This window comes from Acinonyx jubatus, chromosome B1 (assembly GCF_027475565.1).
Source record: "Acinonyx jubatus isolate Ajub_Pintada_27869175 chromosome B1, VMU_Ajub_asm_v1.0, whole genome shotgun sequence".
Lineage (NCBI taxonomy): Eukaryota > Metazoa > Chordata > Mammalia > Carnivora > Felidae > Acinonyx > Acinonyx jubatus.
Genome location: NC_069382.1, coordinates 70,805,661 through 70,830,374, shown reverse-complemented (window position 1 = coordinate 70,830,374; position 24,714 = coordinate 70,805,661). Strand labels below are relative to the sequence as shown.

Here is a 24,714-nt window from a genome sequence, read left to right as displayed (position 1 = left end):
TTAGAATGGCTATTATCAAAAAGACAACAGATAACATGTACTGATGAAGATATGGAGAAAAGGGAACCACTGTATACTGTTGATGGGAATGTAAATCAGTCATTATGGAAAAAAGTATGGAGTTTTCTCAAAAAATTAAGAATAGAACTACCTAATGATCTGGCAATCTTCCTTCTGGCTATGCATCCAAAAAAATGCAATCAGTACCTTGAAGAGATATCTGCACTCCCATGTTCATTGCATTATTCACAATAGCCAAGATATGGAAACTGCCTACATATCTATTAACAGATGAAATGAATAAAGAAAATGTGCTATGTATATATATACATAATGGAATATTATTCAGCCTTTAAAAAATGAAATTCTACCTTTTGGAAAAACACGGATGGACTTGGAGAACATGATGCTAAGTGAAACAAGCCAGGAACAGAAAGGTAAATACTGTATGATCTTATATGAGGAATCTAAAATATCAGACTCATAAAAGTGGAGAGTGTGATGCTGGTTACCAGGATTGGGAGAGGACAAAGCATGAAGATATTGATGAAAGGGCACAAAGTTTTAGTTATGCAAGATGAATAAAGTCTGGAGATCTAATGTACAGCAATCTGACTATAGTTAAGAATACTGCAATGTATACTTGAAATTTACTAAGAGTGTAGATCTTAAGTTCTAAGTTTTTGTGTTCTCACCACAGAAAGAATGAATGAAAGAAAGAAAGAAAGAAAGAAAGAAAAAAGGAAAATGATAACCATGTGAGGTGATGGATATGCTACTTAGCTTGGTGGTGGTGATTATTTAACAGTGTATACTTACATAAAAATACCAAGTTGTGCACCCTACATACATACAATTTTTGTCAATTTTACCTCAATGGGGAAAAATAGCCAAAGTTGTTGTTGTTGTTATTTAAGGTGTCTTAAAACAACACAAATTTCTTATCTCACAAATTTCATGTTTGGTCATCTAGACACAGGTTAGTTGTGTCCTCCACTCAGGGTCCCTCGAGGAAAAAATCAAGATATTAGCTGTGGCTGTGTTCTCATGCAGAGCTCAGGACACTTCCGACCTCACTGGTTGTTGGTTGTTGTCAGTTTCCTACAGTCAAGAGACTGAGGCCCTCAGCTTCTAAAGTCAGCCCCATTCCCTGCCACATGGCTCTTACTTGTCATGATGGTTTGTTTCTTTAGAATCTGTAAGAGTAAGGGCGCCTGGGTGGCTCAGTCAGTTAAGCATCGGACTCTTCATTTCAGCTCAGGTTATGATCTCTCGGTTCATGAGAGCCCTTACTCCCCCCCCCTCATTGATGTGCGTGCTCTCTCTCAAAAATAAACAACAGCAAAAAGAATCTGTAGGAGTATATCTGCTGTCTCTTCTTGTTCCCTGACTTCTACCATCTCTGATTTCTAAATCCTTTTTTTAAAGAGCTTACTTCATTAAGTCAGCCCTCCTAGGATAATCTTTTTGGATTTTACTTTTTTTAATCTTAAGACTTTATATATATAATATGTAATATATATTATATATATTATTAGAGAAGTTTTAGGTTCACAGCAAAATTGATAGGAAGGTACAGAGATTTCCTATATACTCTCTGTCCTCCCACATGCACAGCTTTCCCCATTAACATCCCCCTCCAGAGTAGCACATTTGTTTTAGTTGATGAGCCCGGTTGACAAATACGTATATCAAAACATCAAGTTGTACAATATACAATTTTGTCAACTGGATCTCAATAAAGCTAGAAACAAAAAAGATATTCTTTCTCCTGGATTTATAAAAAACATTTAAAGGGCGCACTCACCAACAAATACAAAATGCCATAACGGTTTTTATGATAACTTTTCATTCTGTCAATTTTTTACAGTATGTTAACAGCATTGGCATATTCCTGGTTCCTCAATTTTTTCTTATATTTTTATCTAGATAAGGTTTTTGTAACTTTTTACATAAATGTGTGCAATCCTGCTTCTGCTGTGTTATTAGGCAAAATTCTTCACATTATTCTCAGATGGAGCCACTTGTATTTTGGAAGTTATAAGTCTAACTCTAATTATGATCTCTTTCACATTACTTTGCTCAGGGATTGTATCTACAAAATTGAGAAATATTTAGAATCTTTCACATTTTCAAAATAAATTTAATATATCATATCTTCTATTTAAATTATTCATTTTTATAATTTATTGCCTGCAAATATGTATATTGTTTGTTGTTGATTTTTGTATTCTGCACAACTGTTTTTCTATACCATCATCAAATTTTGATATAGTTTTTGCCTGGTATTGGCTAAGCATTTCTTGAAATAAGCACCCACATAATCTCAGTGTTACACAAAGATAAGCATTTATTTTTCTCTAGTGACTCTGGATTCACAGGGGTGACCCGAGTCGAAGTTGGACATTAAACCAACAGAGCCACTGAGGTGCCCCAAGATGTTATTACTTCTAACTTGTGATGGAGAACTTTCAACAAGACTGTCTTTTAATTGAAAATCCCAGTTATATGGTTATGTATCTGGGACAGGAGAAAGTACTTTGGTGTAAATAGGTCATCCATTTTTTTTTCCTTTCAGTTTTTCTCAAAACTCATTAGATATAGTTGGTATGGAGGTAGAGGGTAAATTTACATTTTACTCTATCAGTGACATAACTGTGCTATAGTTTGCTGAAGGTAATAGCTCTGAATTCTATTATATTTTCCCCTGGCATTTCATCAAATTTCTCCAGAATTTCTTTTAATGACACAGAATAATATTCTTATAATTCTATTCTAACACCTCTGCTTTTCTTTAATCTTGACATCTGCAGTGAAGTGATATTTAACAATGTAGTGGTTTATCTTAAATTTTATAGCGTTTTAAAATAATATGCATCTAAAGTTATTTAATTTGAAAGCAGTTTTATTTTAAATAGTGAAGTAATCATAATAACAAGCAAATATTGCTATGCTATACTAATCAAACCGTTACAGAGTAATTCCTAATGTATTTACATATAACACTTTAAAAATGAAAAAAAATATACCTTAGCCACTAAATAATGCTTTGTATTATTAAAGTACTTATATAGTTAATTTTAAAATTCAGCAATGTAATTATAACACAACTAAAGTAGAAGAGTGTATGAGCTACAATATTAAATATCAAATTTCGACACTGTGCTAAGAACAATGGAGGCTTCTAAAATTTTTTTAAGATATGGTAATTAGTATATTAATTTAAAATGCAATTTCTTTGTTTAGAAGCACAGATTGAGATGTTAGATCAACAATGTCTTTTGTTTATCAAATGTGTATATTATAATATTGGAATGTGTGCATATATAATATTAGAACAAAGCAGTTTACTTCCTTCTATCTAAAAATTATCATAATATACTAATTTATTAGAAAAAATTTTGTTGATATAATTTTTAGAGTTAAAAAACTTAATAATAAATCTCTTAACTTGAAAACATTAACAATGTGCACACCGTGAATTGCAACCTCTAACATGGCACTTTGATTTGGGGAATAACTAAAGCTTTCTCAGTAGTTTAATGTTTCACTCACTTCATAAAATATTTCCTGTGTGATTAAAATGAATCAATGATTTAAAATGATTAAATTGAATGAGAATTTTTTTGTTAGGTGTATATATCTAACAAGGCCAACAATGACAAGTAGTTCAAGTTTACTGATTATAGGTCTGCTATTTTTTGCCTCAGTTTTAGAGTGGAATGGACTAAAATCTCCAGGTACCATTGTTTTATCTATTCTTTTTCTTCAGTTCTGCAGTTGTTGTTTTATATATTTAGGAAGTATATCATTAGGTGCACATATGTTTATGATTGCTATAGCTCCCTTTTCTGTTATTCCTTTACCACAATATAAAATTTTCTGTATTAAGGTAACATAAACTGAAGTTATAGATAATCCACAAACAGCGCTAATTTAACACACACAAAAAATATTTTCTTCCTCACACAAAGCACATTCAACTCCAGGGGGTATGGTCATTCAGGGACCCAGGGTGACAGAGTTAACATTGCCTCCAATACGTAGAAGCAAATAACAAAATTATAGATCTAAAACTCCAACATTTTCCTTATTTTCAATTAGTGCTTTTATCTACTTTAGGAATTCAGGTTATAGAAGCCTTATAAAATGAGCCGAGAAGTTTTTCTCTTCTACTGTTTACTGGAAACACTTGTATTAGAGAGAAATTAACTGTTTCTTGAAAGTTGGTAAACTTATCTCTAAAACTGCCTTAACCTAGAGTTTAGGGAGAAGATAGCATTTGGTGAGTATTTGTAATTTCTTTCAATTATATTGACTATTCCAATTTTATACTTATTCCTGAGTTTTAACATTAAAAGTATTTTTCTGGAAAGCTATTTATTTAAACTAGATTTTTAAATGAATTAGCATATAATTGTCCACAATATGTGTGCATTTATGGTTGTGTGTTTGCTTTTGTTTTGGAACATAATTGTGTGGGATTGAGTTAATCATACTTCCTCGGTTCCAGGTGCCGTGTCAGTTTATGGCCACACCAGACCACTCTGTTTTACTTCTTTATGTAATCTATTTTACCTTTTTTCCTTAACTATATACCCTGATCACTTTGACAACAATTCAAATGTGTTTATTAAGTATATATTTCTTTGTATGTTTTTTGCAAAATATATATTGTGTGCATACATATTTTAGTTAAAATAAACAGTATCATGTCATATAGTTAAAAGTTCTCCCTGAGCTCAGTGTTTTCAAGATACGTCCATATTGCTATGTGCACACCTACTCTGATCTGTTTAACTAGTGCACAATAATCCATGATGTATTTCCACTGCATTTTACCTATCTACTGTCTTTTTATGGACACTCTAGCGTCTCCTACTCCCTGTCATCTCAAATGGCACTGTGATAACTATACTTAATGTGTCCTCTGAAGGGTCTATGTGAACATTTCTCAGAGTAAATGTCCAGGAGAGGGTGGGATATGGAGAATGTGTGTGCTTAATTTGACTAAGCATTTCCACATTGCTCCTACTGTACATGCACGATAGTTGTATCCGCACATCCCACCAACACTTAACATTATCAAGCTTTCTAATTTTTGACAATTCTATAGGTTTAAAGTAATCTCTTATTGTAATTTCAGATATCTAATTATTAATGATTTTGAATATGCCAGTCATGTAAGTTTGGCCCTATTTAGGTCTTCATGTGTCATGTGTCAAGATTCAGGATAGATAGCGAAACATCAAATAGAACAGATTGACGAACCATCTTTCTTTAAGGAAAAAAGGAAACTCACAAAACCAAGCCCAGCAGAAGATAAGGGACAGTGTGGATTCCCCACCTGTTTTGCTTGCACAGAAAAAGAATATGCCGAGCCTGGGTGTTGCTAGACCCTCTGTAGTTCTGCCTTTCAGGGGAAGACACTTCCCCTTGTTATAATGCCAGCCTGAAAGCAACCTTGTCAGCAAGGGACAGTGATCTAGACAGTGGTCTGGATTGAGATGGTAACTTTTTACAGTTGTTTGGGAACAACAGCTGTGTAATAGAGCCCTCGTACAAATCCATGGACTTGTACAGTGATACAACTTGGTCAGAGACTTAAGATAGAAAATTCATGAACATCATTCTGCTGATTCATTTCCTAAGCAGTGAATTGTGTTCTCTCCATTCTGCCCAATGAGTGATCTTTTCTTGACCAGCGTTATTAACATCAACTCTTGAGAAGCTATGTAGCAATCTACTGGTATCCTTTGTACTTGGCCCTGGAATGCTGAAGGGGCCCCTGTTTGCCAGGTCTATTCGTCAGGGTCCAGTCAGGAAAAGAGAAACCAATTAGGTATTTTTTTAAGGTATTTTAAATGAAGGGAATGTGATACAGAAATTTGGCACTTTGAATTCACATTCTAATGTGCCAATACATAGCTCCCAAATTGCTTTGGCCATCAATATTACCAACATATAGGGGATAGAAGGATCACATATTTTATAAGTTAGGCCTGGAAGTGGCATACTTCTTCCCATTTTCCCTTGGCCAAAATATAACCACATACTTACACCCTACCTCAAAGAAAGCTGGGGAAGGTAGTCTTGCTATGTGTTTGCCTCACATTTAAAAGGCAATCTGGTTGATTTAAAAATTATAGGTTCAGGGGCGTGTGGGTGGCTCAGTCGGTTAAGCGTCTGACTTCAGCTCAGGTCATGATCTCATGCTTGTGAGTTCAAGCCCCACGTCGGGCTCGTGCTGACAGCTCAGAGCCTGGAGCCTGCTTCTGATTCTGTCTCCCTATCTCTCTGCTCCTCCTCTGTTCAGTTTCTCTCTCTCTCTCGTAATAAACATTAAGAAAAATTATAAAAATTATAGGTTCAAAGTTTATTTATTTAAGCACTTAAAAAATATTACCCCATTATCTTCTTGTCATCAAAGTTAGTGTTAAGAAGTCTCACATAAGTCTGATTCTTATTTCTTTGTGGAAAGCCTTTAGAACTTTCTGATGTCCTTATATATCATTAAAATTCCTATTTTTATTTTATATTTTTATAATGTTTCTATTTTCTGTATGTTGGTAGTTTTGTTTCTCTCCTCCATATCTCTTCATTTTTCTTTTCTTTTTTTTTTTTAATTTTTTTTAACGTTTTTATTTATTTTTGGGACAGAGAGAGACAGAGCATGAACGGGGGAGGGGCAGAGAGAGAGGGAGACACAGAATCGGAAACAGGCTCCAGGCTCTGAGCCGTCAGCCCGGAGCCTGACGCGGGGCTCGAAATCACGGACCGCGAGATCGTGACCTGGCTGAAGTCGGACGCTTAACCAACTGCGCCACCCAGGCGCCCCTTCATTTTTCTTTTATATTTTATTTCCTTTTGCCTTTCATGCTATCCTCAGGAAGTTTTCTTCTAAGGCATGCTAAGTTTTTCTACAGGCATGCTAATTGATTTCTCAGCTATTTCTACGCTACTATTTATTTATCTTAAACCATTGAAACTGTTTTATTTTCCAGAACTAACATTTCTGCTTTCTGTTTATGACTTCATCCCACTAAATATTACTAAACATTCATTTTAATATTTTTAAGAGCATTTACCATGATTGCTTAAAATTATTTTTCTATTCATTGTTGGTTTTGCTTTATTTGTTGAAAGGATTGCTTTAAGAGTCTAGCCATGTTGGCTTGTATGTTCATGTTCTCTTAAAATGGATTCCTGCTCTGACTTGTAATGTGTAATGGGGAAATACTGAAGCCCTGGAAGAACCTGTTTTCTCTGAGTTTTAGGAAACGGCAGGAGGGGAAACCAGCACGTCCAGGCACTACAGAGCCACTAGGTGGGCCATTATATCTAAAAGATTCACCTTTAAAACCCCCTTAGATGGAGGCAGCTTTAGAAGGGTCATTTCTTTGGAGTGACGTGAACCTTACTGTTTGGAGGGAAAGGAGGCAAATAATGAATGCCTGAGGGTAGCCAGTGTGCCTACACCTGTTTCTGCCAGCTCCTGGCCCCAGCGGGATTTTTGTGCTACCTTTGAATTCTCTTCCACATTCATCCCTTTCCTCAAAATCGGTTGCCTAGAATTGAGGGAATTCCTGTGACTATGGGGCAGGCAATAATTGTCCAAAGCAATGTAAAGAGAAGAAAAAAACTTAATGTATTTCCTCCAGTGTATTCCCTCAAAGCTGGATGTTCGTAGCCAGATGCTAAAGCTTCCTTCTTTCCTTCCAAGATGCTATCAGTCTTCCCAGAGCTCTCAAAGGTTTTGAATAATTTTTTCAGCTTGATTCTTGTTTTCTGTGGTTTCTCTAGGGCTGATTCAAGGGAGGGAGTAAGAAGGGAGGGAGTAAGTAAGTAAGTAAGTAAGTAGGGAGGGAGTAATCTAAATCTGATTGTTATTTGATTTAAATTATAATTTTGATATTTTTGCTGAATAAATTTTTTGAATGTTAATGTAATCAAATATTTTGTTCTTTTAATTTAAATTCTCTCATATTTTTTCTTCATTTCACCCCATTCAAGAGATACGCCAAGAGCACATTAGTAACCCTTTCAGGTATTGGTTCTCTGTATGTGAATAGGACAAAAGATCTGCCTAGGGGCACACACACATCACTCTGTGTGTGTGTGTGTGTGTGTGTGTGTGTGTGTAAAAGGTCTTGCCTAATTTTAGTAAAAGGTGAAAGATTTATACGATCTGAAGAGAAACCAGAGTATTGCCTAATTTTAAAATATTCTGTTCTGATTCAGGATGCTGTATACTATCTACCCTACTAGGGAATTGGATAATTACTAGTGTTGAAAGTCCTTTCCCATACCAAGGCTTGAGTTAAATTTAATATGGCCAAGTGAGTTATCCACAATGTATACACAGTTCCTGAGAAAATCACACAGGTAATGAAAAACAAAAAAGTTCATTAAGAGGTAAAAATAAAAGAATTAAGTATTCAATAAGAAGACTGAAAAATGATAATAGTCAAGTGATTTTGAGAGATTACTCCTCAAACCAACCTATTTTAGTCATTCTGAGTGTGTGCGAGGTGGAGAATGAGGTGAGATGAAGAAAATAGAGGTCCTTTTTTTCAAAAGACATGCCATCTAGTTTGAAGGAGATGTGCATATATAAAATAATGAGAACGAGTCAACAGTATATAATTATCTGCCCCTCACATAGTATTGACCTCAAGGGCAAGAGAAATCAGAGATGAGAGAAAATAAAGTTATTATGAGTAGTTAGGGAAGTCATAAACGACGTTCTCAGAATAGATTTTGATATGGGTGTGATAGATGTGGAGTGAGGTGGAGAAATGTTTCAGTTAGGGTTTGTGTGTATGCATGTGTGTGTTTATTTGTGTGTCTACTGTTGGGGTTGTGAAGAGTAAAAGATTTAAATAATGAGTAACTGAATAATGAGTAACTGAGCAGAAGTATTTGGCATTTATTTTCTGGACAGCAGAGGGCTATTGATATTTTTTGAGTAAGGGGCTGATGTGAGAATTGTAGTATTTTCGTCAGGTGTCAGAGTGCCGGATAAATTGGACAAAAAGATGATAGCGGATAGGAAGGCCATGTAAGGGACTATTTTGACAATCCAGATGTGAGTTAATACAGGTGTAGACAAGGGCAATAGCAATTCAGTAGAAAAGAAAGAACCGAATGAAATTCAAATACCCCTGACATTAGCACTAGGATGATTTGTGATTATATGTGAAGAAAAAATAAGAAGCAGTCATCATTTTACCAAAATAATATAAATATTAGGATGAGAGAACAGTTCTTGATGAGAAATGGTGAATATAGTATAAAATAGAAGAACAAGTTTTAAACGGTGCTCTATGGATTATCATAGTTCCTTAGAAGCATGTCAGGATTTCTGAAAGCCACAGAACATAATTTAAAAATTAGCTATTGACACATTTTAATATAAAACAACACACTCACTTAAATGTGCAATAGATAAATTTTATCTCATTTGTGGACACCGATGGCATAAATAGGAGCCTCTGTGCTGACTCACTCATTGTACAGAACTTGTTTGTCTGTGTACTCAAATTCAAAATTCTTACAAAAGAATTGCTGAGAATTTGCTGCTTTTCAATGTCTTTTTCTGAATTTAGACCATGGAACAGAAATGCAACCCAACTGTTACCCATAGCTTTTTATGTATATATGTATGTATGTAACAAAATGACCCAATTGTCACATTTAAGGATAAGTGTTTGCTGTTCTGTTAACTTTAAAGTGATAAAATATTGGGTTTCCATTTAAGACATGTTGTAAAAAGGAGTCTGTTTTTAAAAAGTTTGAAAGCTACTGGTTCAGAACATATTAAGTTTGAAATTTTAGTGGAACACAGATGAAAATAACGTTTAGAAAACCGGGAACGTGGAATTAAAAAATTCTGTTGACAACCTTGAGTCTGGTGGGCAGATCTGAAAATAACTCACATGGTTGAAACTGAGAGTGATTGAATTCTCTCAGTACCAAGAGTGTTTTCAGGAGTTTCCCGGGACGTGGAGTGTGAGAAGGAGCAGTATCCAAGGCTAGAAAAGAAGGGAAATCAGGGGGTTGGAGGTGTACTGGTTCTTAAGCATATTAGATTATTGGATCTTATTCTGAGAAACCAACCAAAAAAGTCTCAATCTCAAGTGAAGATTCTAAAAACTATATATGTAGACAATAAAAATTAAATTCCATAAGGAGCTGGTGAAGAAGAAATCTAAAATGTCTGGTAGAAGTCGAGGCCTGCCCAAAGGAAAGTAAATGCATTGCATTGCTTCTATGAAGAAACCATGGTCCAAAACAGTGTGGCTAGCTAATATAACATCTTTTCTAATTGATGAGAGGGAAGGAGAAAGACACGCGCGCACACACACACACACACACACACACACACACAAACACAGCAAAAGAGAGAGAGAGAGAGTAAAGGAGAAGAGGGAGACACAGAAAGAGAGGGGTAGAGAAGGAGAGACAAGGAGTGGGAAAGAGAGAGGGTGAGAAAGAGCGGGGGGAGAGAGGGAAAGGGCGAGTGGGAGAGAGAGAGGAGATAGAGGGGAAAAAATAATGAGTGGTATTCTACTTTACAACAAGTTAAAAGCAATAGAAATGAGGGAAAGAAAACTGGCAGATCTGACTGGATACAACTAAAAAAAGAATAAATGGAAGATAAGTCAAAGGGTAATTGAGCACATAAGAAATTTATAATAACTATAGTTCTTTTTGTAAAGCATGATGGAAATGGAAAGATGAACCAGGGGAGAAACAAAAGTGGATGTTCGGGTCTCCCACAAGGCATGTAGAAAAGGAAGGGGAATTTCAATGAAATGAGCCTGTTTCCATTTTTCATGCTGTAGAAATGACTTTTATTTCTGCCCCAGATGTTGGGAACACTTACGCTCCATTAAGGATCCCAGGCAGCTCTTGTGAGAGTTTATATTTTTTCGCTCTCAATTTTTCTTCCTGACTGGAGGAAGTGTTTTATCTTCTACTTTAATAAACTGTGTAGAAGACTTGCTATTGAATTCTGGCCTCTTTCCTGTAAAAGGCTAAGAAGGGATTGCTTTGAGCTTTGGACAGAAGTAAACGCTTCTCTTTCTGTTTATTTAATTTTAGGAACTTGTTGCATTTGTCCATATTGCGTGAGAGTTGGCTTTCACGATGTACGTATGCATACAGACTCAATTCAAACAAACATATATTTTTCTGTACAGAGAAAGGAGAGTGCGCTTGCGTAGAGCGTGTCTCTGTGTGTTCGTGTGTGTATAAAGATAAGGTCTGAGGGGCTCCGGTGAAGACAAGAATAGGTTCTTAAGTTCAGTAAAGTTCCCCCTAAGAAATGTGCACAAAAATAATCTCATCTTGAACTGGAAAAATCAAGTCAGAGGTGATGAATAGTTTTTTTTTTCAAGGACCTAATATAAATCTGAAAGTACACACTAAAAATCTCCACTAAGTTCCTGCTTTTTTGAATCCACTTACAGTTTTAGCGTACCCCCAACTGCTAGAATCATTTCTGATTTCAGGCCAGAAGGATTTACTTAATGCTATGATCTGGCACTAAACACACTGGGAGCCAATCAGGTGCTCACTCTGTGTGCTAGTTCTGATAACATTTCCGAACTGAACTGAACTTCCCAGAACCTTCAGACCCCTGCTGTGCCATTCTCCGTTTCCCTCAAAGACTGAGTGGTGGTCTTGCCTTGAATCCCAGCTCTGTGTGTGGGTACCCAGCTTCCTGCTGCCAGACCTGTAGCCAGCAGGCTCCACGTTAGCCCCTGTGTTTTGTTCTCTCTCCGAGGGAGGCATGCTTCTGCGTCCATGCATGCTATGTGTGCTATGTGCCCCCAGTGATTGCTTGTGTGATCCAAAGCCCTCTGTCCATTACCCTAGTCCAGCAGAGCAGTGGTTTCAGAGCTTTGGCCGCACTATCCAGGCCCACACTTCCACTCAGTTGTGCTGTGGGTTTCTGCATTCTCCTGGGTGCTTCCCCATCCTGCATGGCCTTTCAGTTCACCCAGTATGTCCTGATGTTGATGGAAATTATAAATGAACCAAAACAGTATTCATTTTCTGACTTTCCATTCAATTCTACAGATTTAGAATTCAGGATAATTGGAAGAGAGGTGAGCCTAAACTTTTATATTGTGTTAATTAAGGACAAAAACCTGCTAAACAAAATACTAAAGCATCAGGTAGAATACTTCAATTTCATGAGAGAATGAATTTTCCAAACACATTTAAACTCTTTTCGCCTATTTATATAAAATACTAACACATTATTTGGGAATCTCATGTATTCAACAAGGCATTCCCCCTAATGAAGGCTTTGCAAATAAATTTCACTTACTTTATTGATTAATAAGATTGTATGTCACTTAAAATTGTGAGCAAATAACATTTTTATTGATGCTTTTCAAACAACCTATTTCTCTTCACTTAGATAAAATTAGCAAGACTTGTGGAAATAGTTCAAAAATGTTAATCATGCTAACATTTATACATTTGTGAGTTTATGGAAGCACATGTAATAGAAAATCCAGAGGAATTGGAGCCTAAAAATGATGCAACTGCCAAAACAATATTTTTCCCAGGTCCATTGAAAACTTGTAGTATCTATGCAGTGTTAAAAACATATGTAACTGAACTGTGTGAGGGTTAGAATATGGCCAACTTAGGGGTGCTTGGGTGGCTCAGCTGGTTAAACATCTGACTCTTGATTTCAGTTCAGGTCATGATCTCATGGTTCATGAGTTCGAGCCCCACATCAGGCTCTGCACTAACAGTGCAGAGCCTGCTTGGGATTCCTGCTCTCCCTCTTTATCTGCCCCTCTTCTCTCTCTCCCTCTCTCTCTCAAAAAAAATAAATTAATTAAAAAAAAAAGAATGTGGCCAGCTTAAAATTCAGCTCTCTTCTCTGCATGTTCTTCCTGGCCTCTATTTCCTTGCTTTTGAAACTGTGCATTAAGACGGGACATAAGGAAGTAAAGAGCCCAAGGAACTGCATGTGTGTGAATGAAGCAACACATGAATGCCTGGTCTCATGGAGCTCTCCCAGGGACCCCCTGCATTTTATAAATGAGAACCTTTCAATGAAGGGCCCAGAACTAGACAGAGGAAACCAGACATGGAAGGACCTAGCCTACCTTGAACTCAGGCCATGTGCCAGGTGCTTTACAGACAGGGCTATTTACTCAGCTCGCTAGACTCCGTGTTGGACAATGAGGAAGAAGCTTTAGTATCGTTTTCACCACTGTCCTGAAAACTAGCTCTGTTGGTTTTTTTCATCTCTGAAAGTTAATCTTGCATAAATACCAGAGATTTGGGTTACTCAGATCTCCTTTTCCATTATTACAAGTCTGATGGATATTGAAGTTTCAATCTGTCTTCAAATTAAAATCTTCTCCTCTCCTTGCTCTTAGAATTTCTAGGTGAGGTGTAGGGTGGGGTGGGGGGGGGGAAGTTCTGATTTTAACCTATTCTCCCAGGTCTTCACCCCCAGTTCTCACCATCCGGAGTCATTGCAAATTCACCACGTGCAGACCGCCCTCTTGGAAAGGATATTTTGTGCCTGACTCTGTCTGTGAAGTGTTCTGGATTACAACGCCTTCTTATCAGTTTTATCAATTAGAAAAACATGCCTCACCTTTAATTGTTTTGGATCATATTCAATTTTTCTTTTTAAATAAGGAGGAGAGCATTTCATTAACTGGCCCAAAGCCATAGCAAATGGCTTTCCTGGGATTTGAAACCACATATTTGGAATCTAGAGTCCAAGCTCTTCTCATTGCCTTATAAAGCTTCTCTGTGAGTATAAACACAAATGAACAAATACGTTTCATACCTTTAATTTAGCTTTTTCTCTCATCAGAGGTTGAATTATTAGATCAACACCTTTTGGACAACTAATACCATTAAGGAACCAACAACAAAAAAGTGATTTATAAATACATAAATAAATAAAATGTTTATTTCTATTACTAAAAAGCACCCCCAAATATTAAATATTATAAATGAAGTAGATTTATATGATATTCTCTATTTAAGGGTAATAAAAATAAAAACTGGTTTTCTACGGATCAGAAAATAGATTGAGAGCTTTTAAAGCTTTGGATGTTTGGACACATTGAGGGCAATCCAATAATTTTCAAACAAAAATAAAAACTTATGATAATTCCAGGAAGAAATATCAATTACTGAGGTGTTCTTGCAGCTGTTCGGGGCCGTTAGAACATTGCACACATGCAGCCTGGATCTGAAAACTGAAGTGTGGCTGGAGGTGGAGAAAAGCAAAATCAGAGGTGGCTGAGAGAGAAGACTATTGCTGATTTACCCCCTTTCCATACAACCCCCTGGGATTTTATTTGAGCGCTCTGCCTGACCTAAAGTAAGACACTGCACTGCCAGTGAAGGAGTGGTTACAAGTAAATCAGGGCTTTTCAAAACCACTTCCTTTGGATTCTTTGAAATCAGAGAAAAGATTTTTGAAAACCTAGGAAAACAAACAAACAAACAAACAAATTTTGAGGGAAATTAATTGCATGTTCAGAAGACAGCTGAGTGTTAGGTTAAGTCAGATGCTTCCTAGACTTCCCTTACTTCTCTGCTGAAATCCCCAGCCTCACCCCTTTTAGTCCAATATTGAAAGCTGTTTTATGGGCAAATAATAAGAGGGTGAGGAGGAAGGTGGTAGTGACCTATTAAATTATCATGACCTGTTTTAGAATTTTGGCTGTGAGTAATGGTCCCAAACTATAAGTGTTCCCTTACCGGTAGTATTTGCATGGGGGTAATCTTCAGATTAGAAATCTTTGCTGGAGCATCAGTTTTCCCTTGGCTAGCTAGGAGGAATTCAACAGCTATGCGATCATTTGTGACCACACTGGGTAATAAATTTAACCTAGTTTGTAGGGCTTCCAGAGCATCAGATATCCTATAAGAAGTACCCTAAAAAGAAACAGATACTATTAGGAATATACATAGTGTTTGTATCAACAGTAGTGGGCCAATCATTGTTCCTTTAATGTGAGCAGATTTTGTTTGTTTTTTTGTTTGCTTTGGCTGGAGGGTCCTGAAAAGAATACTGAAGATTTTAGCTATGATAGTGCCAACATTAGTTCCCATACCCGGTGCACTAGATTTTGTTGATGTGGAGTCAAGGTTCCTGTTTTATAAGGCTGAAGTGTGGCATGCATGATGTGATAGAAATTTAACGACCAGAGAAGCCTGTAAGATGAAATCTACCTTCTGAAATGTTGAAAGCAAAAACTATTAATTTTTTTGTAGACAGGATCAGGTGGAGGTACAGATCCAGCAATGAATTTAATTCAGGAGAGTAGTTGTATTAGTCATGTTTCTCCAAAGAAATAGAACCAATAGGATATAAAAGGGGATTTATTTATTTATTTATTTTTAAAATTTTTTTTTTCAACGTTTATTTATTTTTGGGACAGAGAGAGACAGAGCATGAACGGGGGAGGGGCAGAGAGAGAGGGAGACACAGAATCGGAAACAGGCTCCAGGCTCTGAGCCATCAGCCCAGAGCCTGACGTGGGGCTCGAACTCACAGACCGCGAAATCGTGACCTGGCGGAAGTCGGACGCTTAACCGACTGCGCCACCAGGCGCCCCAAAAGGGGATTTATTATGAGAAATTCAGCATGCAGTTCTGGGGGCTGACAAGTCCCATGATTTGCAAACTAGAGACCTAGGGAAACCAGTGGTGTAATTCAATCTAAGTCTGAAGGTCTGAGAACCAGGGGAGTCAATGATGTACTTCCCAGTCTGAGGGCGAGAAAAGATTAGATGTCCCAATTCAAACAATGAGACAGAAAAGAGGCACAAATGCCTCCTTCCTCCACCTTTTTGTTCTATTCGGGCCCTTAACAGATTGGATAATGCCGACCCACACTACGGAGGGCAATCTCCTTTAGTGAGCCCACCAATTGAAATGCTAGTCTCATCCAGAAACACCATCATAGATACGCAGAAATAATGTTTTACCAGAAACCTGGGCATCCCCTGATCCAATCAAGTTGACACAGAAAAATACCTATCACAGTAGCTAAGAGAAAAATAAGCAAGAGTTTGTTTTTCCTTAAGTGGCAGAAGACAGAAGATCTTACGGGGAAAAAAACAACAGAATGAAAATAATGGAGAGTATCTTGAAAAACCTTCATTCAGCTAATAGAAAGTGTCAAAGTATAATAATAAGCAATATTAGAAGTGAGCAAAGAAAAGTTATGCCAAGGACTCAGAAAATCTTGCACTGTTGCCTTGGACAGAAGTAGTCTATCTCTGCAGTAATCAGAGAGTTTGGGAAGATACTGTTTACCCTCTGTAGCTGTCTGTTTCTGGGCATTTTTTTTATATCAAATATAATTTATTGTCAAATTGGTTTCCATACAACACCCAGTGCTCATCCCAACAGGTGCCCTCCTCAATGCCCATCACCCACTTTTCCCTCTCCCCCACCCCCCATCAACCCTCAGTTTGTTCTCAGTATTTAAGAGTCTCTTAGGGTTTGCCTCCCTCTCTCTGTGTAACTTTTTCCCCCTTCCCCTCCCCCCTGGTCTTCTTTTAAGTTTCTCAGGATCCACATATGAGTGAAAACATATGGTATCAGGGCAATTTTTAAGAATCCTCAGTTTAAGGCCTACTGATGGCATGGGCATCCAGTGATCTAGAGATAATGGTGTATGTATTTTTTTTTTAATTAAAAAGAATGTTTATTTATTTTGAGAGGGAGAGACAGTGCGAGGAGGGGAGGGGCAGAGAGAGAAGGAGACACAGAATTTGAAGCAGGCTCCAGGCTCTGATCTGTCTGCACAGAACCCAATGCAGGGCTCCAACTCATGAACTGGGATATCATCACCTGAGCCAGAGTCAGTCACTTAACTGACTAAGCCACCCGGGCGCCCCTGCTGTACCATATTCTTAATTAAGAAACATGAATCAGGACACCTGGGTGGCTCAGCCATTAACTGTCTGACTTTGGCTCCAGTCATGATCTCCCAGTTTGTGAGTTTGAGCCCCCAGTTGGGCTCTGTGCTGACAGCTGAGCCTGGAGCCTGCTTCGGATTCTCTCTCTCTCTCTCTCTCTCTCTCTCTCTCTGCCCCTCCCCCACCTTTTCTCACTCTCCCTTTCTCTAAGATAAACATACGTTAAAAAATTAAATTAAAAAAAAAGAAACCTGCATCTAAGGATCATCTTAGAGTTCTGCTGCCATGTGAATTGTTAATAGTATATGATAATGTTCTTTCCATCATGGTTAAGGGCAGAGTTCTCTGATGTCTGTCCCTGGAGACCAACTTTTCAGGATTCAGATCATGCAGGGGCTGCTGAAGCAGCTGTTCTGATAATGGAGCTTGAACCTGTCGGTGATAAAGCTGGAGGTACTGTATGAGTCCTTTGCAGTATTTAGTCATATTGGTTTGCAACTGGCAGAATGGGAGGCTGGAAGTGAAATTTCCCCACACACGGGATGGCTTCTTACTGACCCTTAGAAATATTTTAGGTCCCTAGAGGGAGTTGGCTTTGGGGCTGTCAAATCTAAACGGCCTAAATTTTAAGGATTTCTGAGAGTTTTTTTTTTCTTAAGAGTTTTAGAGTTTCATTGGTTCTACTTGTTGGTTTTAGAAGAAAGGGACAGTGGAGTTTCAGAATAAAAGGCAAAAATTTACAGTTATGTAATGGCAATACCAGTGAAATGTGTGTCCCTGTCCCTGGAGAGCTAAATGAATCCCTTGACTCCACCACACCCCAGATCAGGAAAATAAAATCAACCAGCAATTATTATTATTATTACTGTTAGGATCATAGCTTTCTGGCAAGGAAAGCCCTCAATTCACTCAGAGTAAGGAAACAATAACTGGGACATAGTCATAGCTCATTGCTCCTGCTATTTGTATAAAATCCATTTGGGGGTGTTTATAGGGGCTTCAAGGCTTTACTTCTTTTTTGGTTCCCACTTTACTAGTTTTTCAGGGATCATGTCATTACCAGGTAGGGCATCTATTAAAGGTATTCTCAGCAGTACCCTTAACATCAGGCACCAATGTTATTTTTGAATGGTTTACTATTTGTCTCTGCCACTGTGGGGCATTTTTGCTTAACTCAACTTGAAATCCTTTGGTTCAAGAGGTAGCCATATTTTGAGTGCTGAAGTTATCTCCAGGTACTATGCATCTTAACCTTCGAGCGTTTTTTCTCCGTATCATGGGTTTGTCTCTGACAGTCAAAAATAACCTCTCTGAGTCCCTTTCGTGTGTGTCTTCCTTAAGTGTTAATAGGTGTAATTAGTCAGATAAATGGTGCTTGTGAATCACAGTGGTCAGCTGCAGTGTTTAGTTGTATTTGTCCAGTCAGAAGGTTCCCAATAGATGACAACTGGAGTTTGGCCAACCTGCAGAGACATGAGGTTGTACAAGCACCGCTGAAATTTTCATGTCAGCTGCTGAATTTGAAGCTCTGCCTCCTTCAAGCTGAGCACCTGCTCCGTTTGGGATTTCTCAATTCACAAGAAATGTATTAGCCCTTAGGTCACACATCAGGGAGAAAAATTAAATTTCAACTCACATACACATTTTGTTGTTATGGTGGTCAACAAAACACTTAGAATCATAATAATGTGTTATCTTGAGATAAAACTGTCTGGAGTTAAAGGAATGGAAACACAAGGTCAAGGATTAAAAGGAATGATATGAAATTTCTGACTGTTAAAACAACGTTAATGGATTATTTAAAAGTGTAAATATCACACTGCTGTGTTCTTTAGATTCCTCCAGATACATTTAGAATAATACAATAAAAATGTTTTAAAATATCAATATTTACAGGGTACCAGAGATTACATCTTTTATAAATATTTACATTTCCAATAAAAATTTGTAGGTCAACTTTCAAACGGGTCAGGCAACAGTTGCAAAATTCTTCTAGAGTGTTTAAAACAAAAAACTTTGGAGGCTTCAAAATCTAGAGCACTGATTCTCAATGCTGGCTATGCACTAGAATCATTCAGGGGGTGGGGAGGACATTTACGAAACACCGATGACTGGATGCATTAATAGCTTCAGGGTAGGGCCCGAAGCCCTGGATCCGAACGAAGGATCTAGAAGCAGCCCTAGTGCTGCTGATATCACTACTGCAGACTGCAGTTAAGATCATTCTCCTGGGGCACCTGCATAGCTCTCTGTAGGTTAAGTGTCCGTTTTCAGCTCGGGTCATGAGTTCGTCAGTTGGAGCCCCACATCGGGCTCTGTGCTGACAGCTTAGAGCCTGGAGACTGCTTTGGATTCTGTGTCTCCCTCTCTTTCTGCCCCTCACCCCGCTTGCACTCCATTTTTCTCAAAAATAAATCAACATTAAAAAGAAATTAAAAAACAAAACCAAGATCATTCTCCATCAGCCACTAAAGCCTCTGCCTGGCTGGTGCAGACGTATATTGCTGCCTGCTGTCCAAGAAATTCAGGAAATACTATTAATCGAAAAATAAGCTAAAATGGTTAGATGATAAAATTTTGACTAGCTAAATGTGTGTTTTTGGAAATGCAAGTATTGAAAGGAAATATACTGAAATCTTCACAGCGATAAAATTACCTCTTGGGATTGCAGATAATTTTTTTCTGTTTCTTAATACTTTCCTATTTTTTGTAATAAACATGATTTTTTTCCTAGCCAAAAAAATAAAAAGAATATACTCCAAATTATGAGTGTTCCCTTAAAAATACATTTCCTGCATTTAGTTCCACCCCAAAAGCCCAGTCACAAATAGAAAATCACATTATCAAAACTGCTGCTTGTCTTGCTTTGTGTCTCATACCATATGATCCTACATTAAGCAAGCATATACAATGAATAACATTAAGAATTTTTAGATATTTTCCTTGGGTTTCTTTGGGATCATGACTTGATTTACTAATTAAGGACTAAATACTCACATAAGAAAAAATATAATAGGCACCACTTGTGAAATATGAATCCTTATATTTATCAAGTTGTTACTATTCACTGTGATTATTTCAAAAGAAAATTTCTACCTTTTTTTATCTCCATGTTTTTCTATCAATGAAATTATTTTCCTTTCATCTAATTCCAAAAGGTTGTTTCTTTAAAGGATGAGTTTTCTCTGCTTGCTGCTCATGAGGGCATTATCTCTATGGAGACCCACACTTGGAACCTGGAGGTTATGAAGATAAGGTTGTTTTCCTTGGAAGTGACCTAGTCTCCGCATGGCCCTCTAAAGATATATTGGATTTTGTTTACTGAAACAGAATATAAATCAGGTTCTTTGAAGATCGAGCTCTCTGAAATAAGTCAAAATGCCTATTTGGTGTCCTGATCTTAAATTAATGTGGTTAAATTTCTGATTTTTCATGAAACTAAATAACAGTGTAGGATATATGTGCATAACATGGACACACACACACACACACACACACACACACACACATATAGTAAGACACTGTGAATAAAGGCTACCAGCACTGTCACAGGGACTTTGTGGCTAGTCACTTCTTTTGGTCTCAGTTTCTGGGTTCTGAAACTTTCTTTGTGAGGGCTACTACCTTGAAATTATAGTCTATGTCCTTAATGCATTTTGTTTTCTTGTTCCCCCAATTCTAGCTTTTTCATGACCCTACGTACTTCTTGGTGTATACATTACTCTCTTGAGCTAGAGGAAAAGTGTGAATGGGGTGAACACGTGCTTTGGAATCCTACAGATGGGGTTAAAACTATTTTTTCATAACTTATTGATTAAACAGCCCTGGGAAAGTTATTTATGGTGCTTGAGGCTCCATTTCTTTATCCTTAATATGAGAACAGCAAAAATGATTATCTCCTAGAATTCTGAGACAATTCTTATGAAGGACTTAGTGAGTACGCAGAAAGCATTCAGTCCTTCTTTCTCTCACCCTGTCTTAGTCTGTTTGGGCTGCTACAACAAAAATCCAATAGACTGAATGGCTTATGAAAAACAAAAATGTATTTCTTACAGTTCTAGAGACTGGGACGTTTAAGATCAAGGTGCTGGCAGATTGGGTGTCTGGGTGTCTAGTAAAAATCTGCTTCCTGCTTCATAGACAGCTATCTTCTCGGTGAGTCCTCACACAACAGAAGGGATGAGGGAGACTATGGAGTTCCTTTTATAAAGGTGCTAATTCCATTTATGAGGGCTTTACCCTCATGACCTAATCACTTCCCATAGGCCCCAACAGATACCATCAGATTGTGTTAGGATTTAACATGAATTTGGGGGGCATACAAACATCCAGTCTATAGAACCCTCTGCCATTTTTATAAACACACAGACTTTAGGTCTGTTATGTTTTAGGCAATTAAAGGTAAGAGCGTTGGCTCAGGTATTCAGAGAAGGGGTGGCATGGAAGAGCAGGAACAGTTCTTACCCCATGATGATGGAAAGGTCAGGAGACACCCCAACCCTCTGACACAGGTGCTTCCAAGTTTCACCTGCCTAATTTTAACTTCAAAGATAGGAACGATCACAAATTGGATGGAATTTTTGTCTGGGCACAGGGTCAGAAATAGAGACACTCCTAGATTGGCCAATTCTTCCACCATAATTCATTAGACTTCTCTCATTTTGCAAATCCTTTTCCTTTATGCTTCTCAGCCTCACCTATTAAATTTCTTTTGTCTTCTCTAATGCATGTTTACTGTCAGAGTAACATAATTCAGAAGCATAATTACAAAAAAACCAGAGACATTTTAGATAAATAAGAAGCAGGATCCATTTAATGTCCCTTGCATCCTGCTACACACTGACTTTAATATAAATATTAAAAACATCTCAACCGTAGCATGACAAAGGCTCAAACATATGAGGCATGAGATGAACATTATAATTGTCTCGCCTTATTACTTACCTAGAGCTTAAACTTTCTTTAATTTCACTCCAAATAATTTACCCAGGGGTGATGCAACCATCAGTGGAAAAACATGAATCATTTAAAGACCTACTGAAGAACCTGAATAGAGATACTGTGAAAAACCCTTGAGGTCCTTTGGAAGAAAGAAGCAATATCAATCATAAAGTGTATCATCATTAAAATGATTATCCAGGGGGAAAATTATCAATATTAATATTTCTATGACAGACCCATAAGTATTTTTTTCTGTACTACAACATGCAGTATGTTCCCATGGCTACCTTTTGCTTGCCTGAAAAAAACCAGCTGATAAAGGGTGCTTTTCATATTGCCCAGATTATTTAAATGCCAAATGCTAAATTATAGATATTTAAGTGATCTAAACTTTAGGAGTTGGAAGCAGCCTCAAAATTCAATTAAATCCTAATCATTTACTTTGCTAATTGCTGAAATAAAATGTTTTCTTTACAAATGAAGTCACTAATTGGGGAAAATGAATGCTAGCAATTTATTTTGATTTAGCCATATTTTTACATGGAAATAGAATGGTGGTTTTAAAAAGTTGACAGTAAAGGTTCTCCTTTCATTTCATTTTTTAAAACATTGCGATTTCATTTCTATTTCATCTACAAAACGTTACATAGTGAACATGAACATGATACTTAGGTTGCATTTGGGTTCCAATCCCAATCTTAACTGTAGGTTGTTCAAGGGTAAAAATGGATCTCTTGTTTTCTTGCCTTTCTTGCTTATTGCTTCTTCATTCCATTGTTCATGATATTGGAAGGCGAGAAAGGAGAGAGACTCAAATGGTGATTTTTTTTAGCACTTCTGGCTCAAATTGAATGTAAGGGGACATTGAAAACAGTAAAGATACGTATGAAAAGATGGTAAATGAGGGAGGCTGAGGACTGGGACCTGGATCATACTCACCAGTGGGTTTTCTATGGATGAGAGGAGTTATGTCAGAAGTGAAGTTTTCAGAAGGCAGAAGAGTATAATCCAGGCACCTATGGGGGAGAGAAAAAATGAAATAGGACAGTTATAGACTGAACTTTGTCTCCCCCACTCCCTTCCCCAAAATTCCTCTGTCAAAATCCTAACTCTCACTACCTCAGATGGTGAGTGTCTTTGCAGACAGGGTCTCTAAAGAGGTAATTAAGGTTAAATGAGGGCACTGGGGTGTGACTTAATTCAATGACTGGTGTCCTTTTTAGGGGGAGATTAGGGCACAGACACATAAGAATGACCAGGTGAAGACAGGGAGAAGACACATGTCTACAAGCCATGGAGAGAAGTTTCAAAAGAAACTAGCCCTGCTAACACCCTGATCTTGGATGTTTAGTCTCCAAAATGGTGAGGTAATGAGTTTCTCTTGTTCAAGCCAACTGGTCTGCATTACTTTATTATGGCAAACCTAGTGAAGTGATACAGGCGTCATTTACGGTAGCAAATTGTTACATATTCTTTGATCGTCCCTCTTTCCATAACTGTCACCCTAAACCTGACTCTACAAATTTTAGCAAAGTGACTAAAGTCATGAAGTGTTTGGATCCAGTGAAGCAGAGGAATGAAGATGAAAACACCATGAAAAATGAAGTTACACGCAATGCTACCCAGAGACAAGACAATTGCAGACAATTTTCAAGGCGGGCATTTCAACCTTTGGAGAAATCCAGAGGCCCTATTTTTTCAATCAGAAAATAAAATGGGAAACTTCCGAACTCTTTGTGAAGTCACAGCTTGAGATTTATGTTTAACTCATGTTCCATTAAAGAACAACTTCTTAAGGAATTGGGATCCTACACATACAGACTTTCCTGAAGAATTTTGTTCTTGTGATAAAGGTTATTGTCCTGAACTGAGGCATGACTTGTGGAGCAATGAGAAGGAAGGAGACAGGCACCTAACCCGCCAGATCAAGGAAGTGGACCTTTGACATCAAAGGAAGCTGAATTGTCATGGCCTGATATTCTCGACCTTATTCTGGAGTAGGGCTTTTGGGCTTGATATTTGAAAGTAAGGGATAAGATTTTTATTGATCTAGTTATTGGCTTGAAACAATATTCTCTTGGCTGTCCCAACATTACAAGGTGGGTCATAAGAAGAATCAGCTCCCCACAACTCCCCTTTCAGTAAAGAATGAACAGAATGAATCTCAAACAATGAAATATCCATCCTTGGGTCTTAAGCCAGCTGTGTCTCCATGACACTGAAATGCAATTGTTGTAAACTAGGTTTGTGGGCTGAATGATTGTAGGAAGCATAGCCTCCACATGGAAATTGGTTTGACCTGAAAGAAATTTGGGTGAAGCATACTGTGTCCATTGGAATGTTTAGGGACGACAGATTTATGATACACCAGACAAATCTGTTCTACCGTACTCTTCTCAATGTGATACTATATACATCATACACTATAAAGCCTGACACAGGGCTCCTTGATGAACCCAACAAATTGGTAGGCAGCAGCTCCATTTAGAGCATCAGGGTGACAGTGTTTGCATATGCGAATGTTTTTCAATTCTGCTATTAAACCAAACTCATGAAAGTCAAAGTCACCAGTTCTCCCGGATTTGAGGACAACTGAGTAGAAACAGAGCAGCCATAGCCATTAGATGTTCAGGGTGTAGCAAACATTGATTTAATTTTTACCTCGAGCTTCTGTTAGCTTTAACTTGGAGGCCTTTGTTTTTAGAGATGAATCTGAAAGTTTGCTATCCCTCCCCTATTCATTTTAGGGTACTCTCTGTGTAGCCAGGTGCCTATAAACATTCCATTTTCCTCTAAGTAAATACATTCTTGTAAACTTTGAAAGGAAGCAAAGAATAATGGG

At 37.6% G+C, this 24,714-nt stretch overlaps 1 long non-coding RNA gene across 5 annotated transcripts; it reads left to right on the top strand.

The window, feature by feature from the left end:
- Positions 1-203: 203 nt before the first annotated feature.
- LOC106982477 (uncharacterized) lies at positions 204-24,707 on the top strand. Of its 5 annotated transcripts, XR_008296066.1 has the most exons (7): positions 206-763; positions 13,479-13,797; positions 14,204-14,414; positions 20,090-20,187; positions 20,987-21,086; positions 23,096-23,239; positions 23,402-24,707. It is a non-coding gene; the product is annotated as an uncharacterized LOC106982477 (long non-coding RNA). The 5 variants fall into 5 exon arrangements; XR_008296068.1 differs by lacking the exon at positions 20,987-21,086 and having other exon boundaries at positions 204-763; XR_008296065.1 differs by lacking the exon at positions 14,204-14,414 and having other exon boundaries at positions 218-763; positions 20,987-21,090; positions 23,402-23,550.
- The last annotated feature ends 7 nt before the right edge of the window (positions 24,708-24,714 follow it).